This window comes from Podarcis raffonei, chromosome 8 (assembly GCF_027172205.1).
Source record: "Podarcis raffonei isolate rPodRaf1 chromosome 8, rPodRaf1.pri, whole genome shotgun sequence".
NCBI classification, from domain to species: Eukaryota; Metazoa; Chordata; class Lepidosauria; order Squamata; family Lacertidae; genus Podarcis; species Podarcis raffonei.
This window is the reverse complement of record NC_070609.1, coordinates 23,681,865-23,693,928: the sequence shown is the minus strand read 5'-3', so window position 1 is coordinate 23,693,928 and position 12,064 is coordinate 23,681,865.

The following is a 12,064-nucleotide window of genomic DNA, read 5'->3' as shown; positions in this document are numbered from 1 at the left end:
CCCGCGTGGTTTTTTAGTTCAAGGGTGGGGAAAAAGCGGAGTGGGAGTTGATGCGTCCTTCAGCCTGACCTGCGATTGAATGAGGGCTTGGAGGGTGGGGGTGGGGAAAGAATGCTTTTTCCACCTCGAACTCGTTGGAGAAAGAGGTGGGATATTAAATGCAATAACTGAATAGAAGAAATGCACCCCCTCGTTAAAATCATACGCAGCAAGCCTGCGACTTAAGCGCGTTTAACGTATGTGGATTCAGCTTTATGTGCTTTCCAAAAGAAAGCAAGAAAAATTGAAAGGTGGTGGGCGACTGGGACAAAAATAATTTGGCTTAATCCTGCCCAGCATTGAACCCAGTGTGTTTTGACTATATGCGATTTTGGCTTCAGGTCTGATCCCGGAAACATAACCCATTTCTAAGTTTCAGGCTTACTGTATACTGAGCCTCTTGGGCTTGCTGATCAGAAGGTTGGCGGTTCGAATCCACACAATGGGGTGAGCTCCCGTTGCTCTGTCCCAGCTCCTGCCAACCTAGCAGTTCAAAAGCACGCCAGTGCAAGTAGATAAACAGGTACTGCTGTGGTGGGAATGTAAACAGCGTTTCCATGCGCTCTGGTTTCCATCACAGTGTTCTGTTGTGCCAGAAGCGATTTAGCCATGATGGCACATGACCCGGAAAGCTTTCTGTGGACAAACGCCGGCTCCCTTGGCCTGAAAGCGAGATGAGTGCTGCAACCCCATAGTTGCCTTTGACTGGACTTAACCATCCAGGGGTCTTTTACCTTTACCTCCTTACCTTGGTTCTCAAATGGCTTAGTTGACGAACAAATAGGCTCCCGAATGCCAAAAACCCAGAAGTAAGTGTTCCGGTTTTCGAATGTTTCTTGGAAGCCAAACGTCTGATGCGGTTTCCACTTGAGTGCAGGAAGCTCCTGCAGCCAATTGGAAGCCGCACCTTCGTTTTTGAATGGTTTCGGGAGTCGAACGGGCTTCCGGAACGGATTAAGTTTGAGAACCAAGGTTCCACTGTAGTCTGGGCTGCCCCACCCATGAGGCATGGTGAGAAGACTGCCTCAGGTGGCAAGATCCATGGGGGGGGGCGTGGATCTGTCTGCCATGGAATGCATCCCCTGCTGCTGCTGCTGTCAATGGCTATGGTGTGCTCCTTTGAGGCCAGATCTGCCACCTCTACAGCTGTGTCTTAGCAAATAGGGGTCTCTTCACACCCCTTGGGGATGAAATGGTAGGGGCTCTCCTGGGGGGGGGGTCTCCTGGGGCTCTACACCTGCCCAGCAGTTTGTTTTTGATTTCAATTCCCTCTTTAATCTAAAACAGTCCCTAAAGATTAACTGACAACATGGAGCGAGACACATTAAAAATGATAACGAGCAGCCTCAAAATGTCATGTTTCCCACTTTATGGTTACAATCCTATTCATGCTTACTTGGGATCAAGTCCTCTTGATGGGAGTGAGACTTATTTCTGAGTAAACAGTACAGGATCGAGATTGCCGCATGGGAAATTCACTCCCTCTCACACACATTGGAGGATGCATATTGGAAAGGAACAGTTTAGCCTCTCCCCCATGACAATTCTATTCCCATTAGCAAGCCTAACAGTTGTTTTGTGGGGAGGGGAGAGTATGGTTTACATGGGGAAGGTGGCACGCAGGGATGGCCCTGCCGTCCTACCACAATCACATCCTTCCCATTTCACAAAACAGATCTTTAGCAGGCTATGCAGGCAGAGGACAGCAGCATGTGAACTTGGAGGAGGCAGCAAAAATCAGCGGCAGGGAGATGTGAATGAGACAGGTGGCTTGAGATCCTGCCTTGAAGACCCCAAAGAGTGATGTGTAGCATGTGTGATGCCCGTATGTACTCTAAAGTATCTGGAGCCTTTCCTAGTTTTATAACCCCATCATATTTAAGCATCCATAGTGTCCCACTTTCAAGCTATTCATGAGGATGCTGAATTGCAATTGACCCATGAGTGACTGCTGTTGAATCCCATTTTATACTTCTTTCAAGTTTAACATTGATCTATTCTAGGTGGTCACAAATTAGTTTTATGGCTCATTCTCTGATCTCATTCAGGTTTTAAAAACATGCTAAAGTTGCCTATTATGCTGCGGGCATTCCATCCTCCTGCTCCCCTTGTTCCTTCCCCAGCCCGCAACTAGACCGATATTTTACATCAGGAGTGGCAATATATTTCAGGGCCCTGATCCTACTTATTCATGCTCGAGCCCAAAGCATTCCACGCCTTCACATGACTAAGTGCTGCTGGATCGGCTCCAGTTGTACCAAAGAAGTTGAGTTATTACGGTGGTTACAATCTTTTACTTAGTAATTTCCTGACTTATTTGAAAAAAATGAAACATTAATGCCCTCTTTTCCTTCTAATGCAGGCTCATAAACACGTCATTTTCATAATGCTCCTAAATCTACTGCATGTAAATGCGCTGCCTTCTTTGGGCCAAATGAGAGCCATTAGCGGAACACTTAGCACCCTGCCATCCAAAGGGGGGGAAAAAGACAAAGGACAAGAAATCACTTCTTCCTTTTTTGCAGGAATCCAGTTTGCTCTTCAGCGTACAATAGAAAAGCGGTGCAGCGGAGGAGGAGGAAGAGTGCAGTATTTATTTGAAATAGGACACTTGGCAATCAGTTTAAAAGGCGGTGACTCACAATTCATTTCCGTATATTGTGTGGAATTCCGTTCCTTGGAGACTAGTCCACTGGGGTGAGTGGAGCACAGCCTTATCAACCCCAGTCTGCCCTCAGCCAGCCGCCATCTGCCTGCTTTTCTGTTTACAACCTGTCTGGGGGATGGCATGGACTGTTGGGCTTCCTCCTCCTTGGTCTCCGGAGAAGTTTGGATAAGGGCAACTGAAATGATCAAAGGGATGGAGCGATTCTCCTATGAGGAAAGGTTGCAGCATGTGGGGCTTCTTAATTTAGGGAAAAAGCAAGTAAGAAGTCCTTTACTCCCTGCATCTGCTGGGGGAGGGCGGGCGGATCCCTGCAGATACCTGTGGGATCCCTCATCGTCATCATCATCATTTTTTATTTGTATTCTGCCTTTCCACAGTTAAAATAATGCTCAAGGCAGCTTACAATACGAAAAGATTTACATAATTACAAACATAGCAAAGTAGTCATAAAAATAAACAAAACGCATTAAAAACTACATAACCAAACTGAACAATTTCCACATAATAATAAAGATACAAAAAGTTAATATCATTAATATCCTTAACAAGAGCAAAAACTCCCAACAAAACTTCCCTCAAAATACCCCAGTCCTTGCTGGGCAGCAGCAGTTCTTATAAGGCCTGTCAGGCCCTGCCCTGGGCCAGGTAGAGAGAGGCAGGAATGGGGTCCTCAGGCACTCAAGCAGGGGAGTCGTCCTGGGCGGCCTCAACCCCTGAGGTGCCCTATTATGTGCAAACAGCCTCTTTTTACACATAGTAATGAACAAGCACTCAGGACGCTGGCAGAATGTTTGCCTGTTTGAGAGGGAACTTTTGTTAGGCCTCGGAGCTCAGCTGCACCATCCCAATTTCTCACCACTGTCCTTGCTCCCTTGGTATTAAGAGCAGCTCCTCCAGGGGAGGCTGATCTATTAAGAGCGAATGTGGCATTGCCCCACCAACCTCAATACATATGCTGGGAATTCCACAAGATGCAACTTGAGGCACCCTATGACAGCCTTTTCCATAATCCCTAACTCCTGACTATGCTGACAGGAGCTGATGGGAGTTAAAGCCCTATAACACCTGGAGGCTCACAGGTTCTCCATCCCTGTGTTGGTGGGTCAGACTCAACTCGGGGAGGCCCAGGTTCGAATCTGTAAAGCTCACGGTGTGAACTAGAGCTAGTCAGTACCTCTTAAGCCTAAGCTACTTCACAGGGTTCCTGTGATGTCCCACAAATGGGGAAGAGCTGTAGCTCATCAGTTCATCTACCTTGCGTGCTGAAGGTCCTGAGTTCAATCCCTGGCATCTCCAGGTAGGACTGGGAAGCGACTCTTGCCTAAAACATTGGAGGGCTACTGCCAGTCAGTGTAGGCAATACTGAGCTAAAAAAGTAAAAGTACCCTTGACCATTAGGTCCAGTTGCGGACGACTTGGGTTGCAGAGCTCATCTCGCTCTGTAGGCCGAGGGAGCCGGCATTTGTCCACAGACAGCTTCCGGGTCATGTGTCCAGCATGGCAAAGCCGCTTCTGGCGAACCAGAGTAGCGCACGGAAACGCCATTTACCTTCCCACTGGAGTGGTACTTATTTACTTGCACTTGACATGCTTTTGAACTCCTAGGTGGGCAGGAGCAGGGACCGAAACAATGGGAGCTCACCCCATCGTGGGGATTCGAACCGCCAGCCTTCTGATCGGCAAGCCCTAGGCTCTGTGGTTTAGACTACAGTGCCACCCGTGTCCCAATACTGAGCTAGATATGGCCAATGGCCCATCTAGTCCAGCATCCTGCTCTCCCAGTGGCCAACCAGATGCCTGTGGGAAACCAGCGAGCAGAACATGAGCCCAGGAGCATTCTTGCTTCCTGTGGTTTCCTGAAACTTGTATTCGGAAGCATTGCTGCCTCCAACTGTGGAGGTTGTGCGGAGGCATCATGGCTAGTAGCCATTGTTAGCCCTCCATGATTCAGCAAGGCAGCTTCCTTTGTTCCTCTGCTCCTTTGAGCTCCTAGGAGGAAAGTCAGAACAGGCTCAGGCTGTGCAGCAAAGCACCCTGTCTCCAGAGTTATCACCAAGCAAGTGATCTAGAGTTTTCTGGTTGCAAGTGACAAATTATACCATGTAAATCCAGAAATGGGTCAGGAGAACAACCTGTTGGTATGTTAAATGCATCCGAGGGTGTTTTTTTGTTTTTGTTTTTACAAAAGTGCTTTGAGAACTCTATATTAGCTTCTCAAAGGTTAATTAACAATTTGAATTGTAAATCCAAATCCCTCTGGTTCTGTTCGGCATTCAAGAGCAACACAATTCCTTTCAATGGTACAAGCTTGCAGAGGACTCAGCCAGTTTCTTACCAGGCAGCGGCTCCTCTGCCAAGCATGGCTCAGAGATCTAACGCTCAGCTCCCTCTGCTCGCCAGAGATAAGTTCCCTGCCTGTTTGGTGCTTAAACGTATCTCCTGACCTCTAAGGAAGGTTTCATCCTGGAAGCTCTACAAAGAGACAATGTTTTGCAGTTTATTTTTTTCCAGAGTCTTCTTTTTAAAAGTTTTAAAAAATAATAATAAAAGTAGTTTGGATGGTGGTACTATGCAACACTTAATTTAGGGCATGGCAAGCTAAGGTATTTTAGATTGGAACTCAGGTCTGAGACAAAATTGCATCAATAGTCACTGCCAAGTCTAATCTGCTAATTCTAAATAAAATAAAATAAAATAAATAAAAACCTGTCCTGCAGCAAGTTGAGATGGGAGAGAAATTCAGTTCACTTAACATTTTGAAAGAAACATTCAAAATTGGCACTTCCCCAAACAATGTGCGAACCACAATGCGACTGTCCTTAAAAACCATCATTTCTTTGAATTTTGGAATGTACTTGTACAATCTTTAATTTCAATGCAGTTCTCCAATTAAGATTGTATTCAACAATGTATAGATTTGAAGAAAGTGTGCATAAAAATGCATAAATGTGCTTATAAGTGAAAATGACATACACAAATGCATTCTATTAAATTGATTGCAATAATGTATATATTAGGCAACAGCATATAAAATGTGTAAATTAGGAGAAATTAGGGAAATTTTTCATATGGACTTAATTGCAAACTGAGGCAGAAATATGGTGAACTATGGTTGGAAAAATGAAGAGCTGACAGAAACGACGACTGACAGACAAGAGTTGGGAAGAGTGCAGAGAGAAGAAATGTCGTGGTGCATTTGCAGCAGCAGAACCAGACACCTTCATCTGCCCCAGCTGCAACAAAACATGTCTCTCCCAGCCACAGCAGGCGCCTTGACTCTCCAGCAAGTTTGACTTCACCCCCAAAGGCACACCCCTCCGTTGTCTCCGGAGACAGACGGAAGCCAATCAATCGACTAGCAAGTTAGACCATTGGTCCGTAAAGCTCAGTATTGTCTACATGGATTGCCTGTGGCCCTCCAGGGTATCAGGCAAGAGGCTTCCTTAGCTCTTGCTGGAGATGCTGGGGACTGAACCAAGGACATCTGCACTTGCAGCAAATACTCTTGTGCTATGGAGAATTATAGCCCCGTGAGGGCAACTCTCACAGTTTCCTAACAACTCTCAGCACCCTTAACAAACTACACTTCCCAGGATTCTTTGGGGAAAGCCATGAGCGTTTAAAGTGGTATGATACTGCTTGAAATGCACAGGGCAGTTATGGCCTCCCTCTCATGTTTTCACTGCAAGAAGCAGTTTTTTCTTATAACAAACTGTTTCTTTTTCCCTTATGGGGTATCCAAGAGCCCCTATAGAGTCCTTAAGTGGGTTCCCTATCAGTAGGAGAAAATAACAGAGGCCAACCAGAGAATATTGAGAAGCAAAGCAGCTAGTAAGCCTGATTTTTATTAAACTGTTGCAACAGGGTCCCCCACTCCCCCCATGCAAGGAGGGAGGAGAGGAACCCAGAACATTGGTGTGCAAGCTCTTATATAGACTTTTGAAATTGCCTCCCCTGTAGCTCAAGACCACCCCCCAAAACATGATACATACATCACAGGGGGCAGCCTACAGCAGAAAACCTGTCTGTCAGGATACCTGATAATGGTCAATCATTGCTCAATGATTGGGCACTCTGGCCATTCTTTTGTGATGGTAAACACTTTAGTCCCTGAATCTCTTACATACAGTATATTGATAGTTTGCTCAGCGTAACAGATACTTTAGTGATGTATAGAAGTGAGAGCTGGACCATAAAGAAGGCTGATTGCCGAAGAATTGATGCTTTTGAATTATGGTGCTGGAGGAGACTCTTGAGAGTCCCATGGACTGCAAGAAGATCAAACCTATCCATTCTGAAGGAAATCAGCCCTGAGTGCTCACTGGAAGGACAGATCCTGAAACTGAGGTTCCAATACTTTGGCCACCTCATGAGAGGAGAAGACTCCCTGGAAAAGTCCCTGATGCTGGGAAAGATTGAGGGCACAAGGAGAAAAGGGGACGACAGAGGATGAGATGGTTTGACAGTGTTCTCGAAGCTACCAGCATGAGTTTGACCAAACTGTGGGAGGCAGTGGAAGACATAAGTGCCTGGCGTGCTCTGGTCCATGGGGTCACGAAGAGTCGGACACGACTAAATGAATAAACAACAATAGCAACAGATACTTGGCAGAGTGTATTTGCAAAGGGAGCTGTAAGCCCCTACAGTCCAAAGACATCTGGAAAGCTTTTCCCATTTCCTTCCTCCTTGCAGAGAAATATTTGAGGTCAATTTGGGAGAGTCAAATGGCTTCTCCTGTACTGTTTCAGACACTATACTTATGCATGTGTGTTTGCCTTGTACATTTATGAACATTTATTCTCTCTATATAACACCTTATAATTCCTATAACAATACCATTCTCAGCATGCCCAATCGGAATATCTGTTTTGTGGCTCTTTGAAGCTGCCCGGTTCATATTGACCCTGTCCCCTCCACACCTGCCAGCTGTTCCAGGGCTTCTGTGGCTGTGGTCCCTAAACACCAATCGGTGTCAGTAAGATCCCAGGGTTTGAAGGGAGAAGTGCCCTCCCAACCAGTGTTAGAAACTCAGATATGAAAGCTAGGAGCTAAATGGCACTTTAAACCTAGGTTACGGGCACAACAATGGAATGTCTAGGCGCACTTTTTTATAACAGGAATACAAAGCTGAAAATGAATCTTATACTCATTTTTCACATGGTCTAGTCCTCCCCCTGCCCACCCTGCTAATATTCTTAACAAGGCCTCTTCTCCAGTCTTCAGAGAGCAGCTGGAAGTGGGGAGGCAGAAAAAGATCCTCCTTTCCTTCCACTCTGCAGTTTTAATCTGAAATCTTAGGCACAGTACTGTGCCTGGAGCTCAGAAACTGCTGGAGTTAATGAAATTCCCTGTTGCAAAATGTCCCTAGAACAATGGGAGTTTCAAACTTTGCCCCCCAAACCCCTTCAGTTGGCTAATGGTTCATTGTTTAGTGATAGGGGGATCTGACCTGAGTTGAATTACTGATCTCATTTTCTCATTCTTCCTATCTTAAGTTCAGTGCTCCACGTTATTTTGCAAATTTTTATGGTAATTAGTCAGCATATTAGTACACATTTATTCTAAAACACACATTATTGTATGCTGTTTTGCCTAATTTGCACACTCGAATCTTAGTCCATGGATTGTTTTCAAAAGTGTGAATCAGGTACGTTTGCCTTTAAAACTGTGAACTGTGATCAAATTTCTCCTCAGTCCCTAAATATGGTGGAAGACTGAAATAATGAAGCTGAATGTGTGTATGAAAATTGAAGGATGATGCAACTTTCAGTCACAGATAACCACTAAGGGCTGGATATATTTAGAAGCAGGTTAGCTGCACTTTTAAAAACAAATAGAATTTGGAGATGGCGTCTGTAAGTATTACAAAGGATTGTAATGTGGCAGGTTCCTCCTGCTGCCGCTCAGTTGCTAACTCATATCTTGCCAGCCGCTGCAAGGACTTGTTTTTACCATCCCTCTGCACTCACAATGGAGCAACTGCTTTTCCTAAGGCATTCTGCTTCCATTTAAGCATCTGGAAGCACGCTAGGCATTTTGTGACGAATATGCAGCACCTGAAAGCTCCCGTTGCGACATTTACGGCCAAATTGCCATGCTGAGCATTTCTGAAATGTGGCCACTACACCCAGGTTCTTAAATTACAGTGGTGAGGCTTTTTTTTTTGGCATGGGGGAAGGCGAGGAGGAGGGAAAAAGAAGAAGAAGAAATCAGTTTTGTCCTTCTGGGCACAATTCACTTCTTTGAAAGATGCAGATAATACACCCCTGCCTTCAAGCAGTGCTGCAGGGCTTAATGATTTGGTAAAGTCATTCAGGTTTGTCTGATAATGATTGGAGCGCATATGCAAGGTAGCTGGAAGAAGGCCTGCGCTGAGCCTTTCAAGCCCACCCTTGGAGGAACCTAACCACATGCTATGCCAAGGAGCTGGCCGTCTGGAAAAAAAATAAAACGACTCCCCCTTTTTTGGGGGAAAAATCACATTTCTATGCATTTCTTCCCCCTACACGCTGGGGCTGCACACAAATTCCAGTTCCTAGGGCAAAGGTTTTGTATTCTGACATGAACAAAAGACACCCTTCTTTTCTTTAATACACATTTGGAGGCAGATTGTCTTTGAGAGCCCTTTTACAACATCCCGGATTCTGTTAAACTCTTGTGGTCACTCAGTGCCCATTAATCATAGAATTGTAGAGTTGGAAGGGACCCTGAGGATCATCTAATCCAACCCCCTGCGATGCAGGAATATGCAGCTGTCCCTTATGGGGATCGAACCTGCAACCTTGGTATTATCAGCACCACACTCTAACCAACTGAGCTATCACGTCAGCAAGCGGCACCAGAGCTTGACAATGGCTCTTGCTTGTCTAGATGAAGGATAGAGAAATGCGTGTCCATGTGTGAATAAGTTAGCCTTCAGCACAAAGCTAAAAATAACACCATTGCTCCACCCACTTTTGCCTCTGGAACCTCCCACCATAGACAAATGGCCCTTGGAAGGTTGCCCAGAAGAGAATGTGCTCCTGGGGCTGGATAAGGTTTTTCCACCTCTGTCTTAGAAGGTTTCTTCTTTAGTTTATAGTGTAAGTGGCACCCTCTGTCTACGTGTTCAAATATTTTGCTTATTTACTAAGGGCTGCTGCCCCTGCTCACTCCAATTGTCAACCCCAGCTACCTACCAACCTCCCCCCACATCTGGCCAACTCCTGCCTTTATACCAACTCCCTCATTTTATCCCTCATCCACCTCTGTGCTTATCCCCCCCCCACAGCTTGCCCCTCTCTTCCCTCCATAAGAAAACAGAGAACTGTTTCCTGAAGTGCCCCCCTAGTTGAACCTTGCTGTATCAGCATTTAATGGAGGAGCAGAGGTGAGTCACAGAGCTGTTTGCCAAACTGCTCTGTGAAGTACCTCCGCACTTCCACTGAACAAGTCACCTGGATTGCCTGCTACCTGCTCTGCAGGCTCACTTGCCTGCCTGCCTGCTTGCCTGTAGCCTGTTAGCATGGTAACTGATTGGTGGCCATACAAAACTGCAGCGTGATGATAGCCTTACATTTTATGTATATAGGAAGACAGAAACATTTATATATCGGTGGTTCACAACAAGAGTATTGATATAGTAAAAACTAGAAACGTGGCCATGGAAGCAGTCACCCCCCCCAATACAATCTATTTGAGAGTGACAGCCAGCATGTCATCAGGACCTGCCATTCCTTGGGTGAACTGCAGTAATACCTTCAATGTGTGTGACAGAAGCCCTGCACAGTAGCTGCTTCGGGTAGTTAGTATCTATGAAATGGGGGTGGGAAACTTGTGGCCCTCCAGATGTTGCTGGGCTGCATGCAGGATGGTGGGAGCTGCAGACCAGCAACAACTGGAAGGTGCAACTGTAAAATAATAATAAAAAGAGTCAGCAGCACTTGGACCACCTACAGCATTGAGTAGGAGTGTATTGTGGTCAGTGTTTGGCACCGAGGTCTGGGGAGGGGGATTCAGATGCAATCAGGCCAAACACCCCCCAATAGTGGTTCAACCTCCACATTTCAACCCCCACAGACCCTGATCCGACTTGGCAGCCTGCAGCCTTTCCCTTCCCTCCTGTTGATTCAATGCTACCCGTCTTGACCCGCCATCTCTCTCCTCTTGACCCAACATTAAGGTTGCCATATTTCAGAAAAGTGGAAATCTGGACACAAAAGTTTTTGAGCTTTTGTTATTTTGCACCCCCCCCCAAGTTCTTGAGCAAGTTTTTTTTAAAAAAAATCAGGTTGCCATACGTTCGGGTTTTCCTGGACATTTGAACCAGCTGAAGAAAATTCTGCCCAGACGTGACTTTTGGCAGCCAAATCCCAGCATTGTCCAGGAAATTCTGGATGTATGGCAGCCCTACCCAACATCGCTCTCATGCCTAATCCATCTTCTCTCCTCCTTTGACTTGGTGTCCCTTGACCTCAGTGTCCACTGCTCCTTCCTCTGACAACTTAGCTTGCCTGGCCGATGTGTTCAAGGTGACAGTGGCAGTGGGGAAGAAGGCATGGAGGGCTCTCCTCCATCCCTATAGGCTTCTGCTAGCAGCTCCTCCTCCTGTTCAGTGCTCACTCTCCAGCCTCCACTAGCTTCCTCCTTCTTCGGGTCTTCCAGATCATTGCAAGACACCCCATCCTGTGACCTGGGTGCTGAGTGCTCCTCCCTGTTGCTCTTGCTTGCCTCCGTGTCTGTTTCTCCCTGATCGCTCAGGGGAGCCACCCCATGGCTCCCCCCAGCTCCTGCTAGGGCCCTCCTTTAGTGTTGTCGTTTTTGGATTAGGTATAGGGCACAGGGGGCCTTGGACAGAGTGTGGATTCATATCTTATCCACACCTAACCCCAGGAAATGTGGATCAAATTCCACTTCAAAATACGAACTTGCTGAATTTCCTTCCCCATTCCTACAACAGGTGATAGCTGGTGCCCAGAGATACTGGTGGGATGGAATGAAGGAAGCCCAAAGAGTAAGAGGAGCCTTAGTCAATGGTAGGAAGAGCCAACTGATTCTAGTTTTGTCTCCATCCTCTTCCTTGCAAGGACAACACTGAAACTAAGGAGAAGGAAGCTGGCAGGTAGTACTACTACCTGGGCTGGTTGTAAGTAATGAGGCATGCAGGTGGGAGCTGGGGGAGGGCAGACTGAGATTGGTGGGGCAATGCCTCCACCACCTAGAATTGTATTGGGAGAGAGGTCAAGGAGAGAGTTGTTTGATTCAGGTGGTTTCATGGGGCCCAAATGAGCACTGCAATGTGGATCTGCTGCATACAAATAAACCTGCTTGTGTACATAGAACTTCCTTACCGGATCACGGCACAGGCTTCTGACTGTA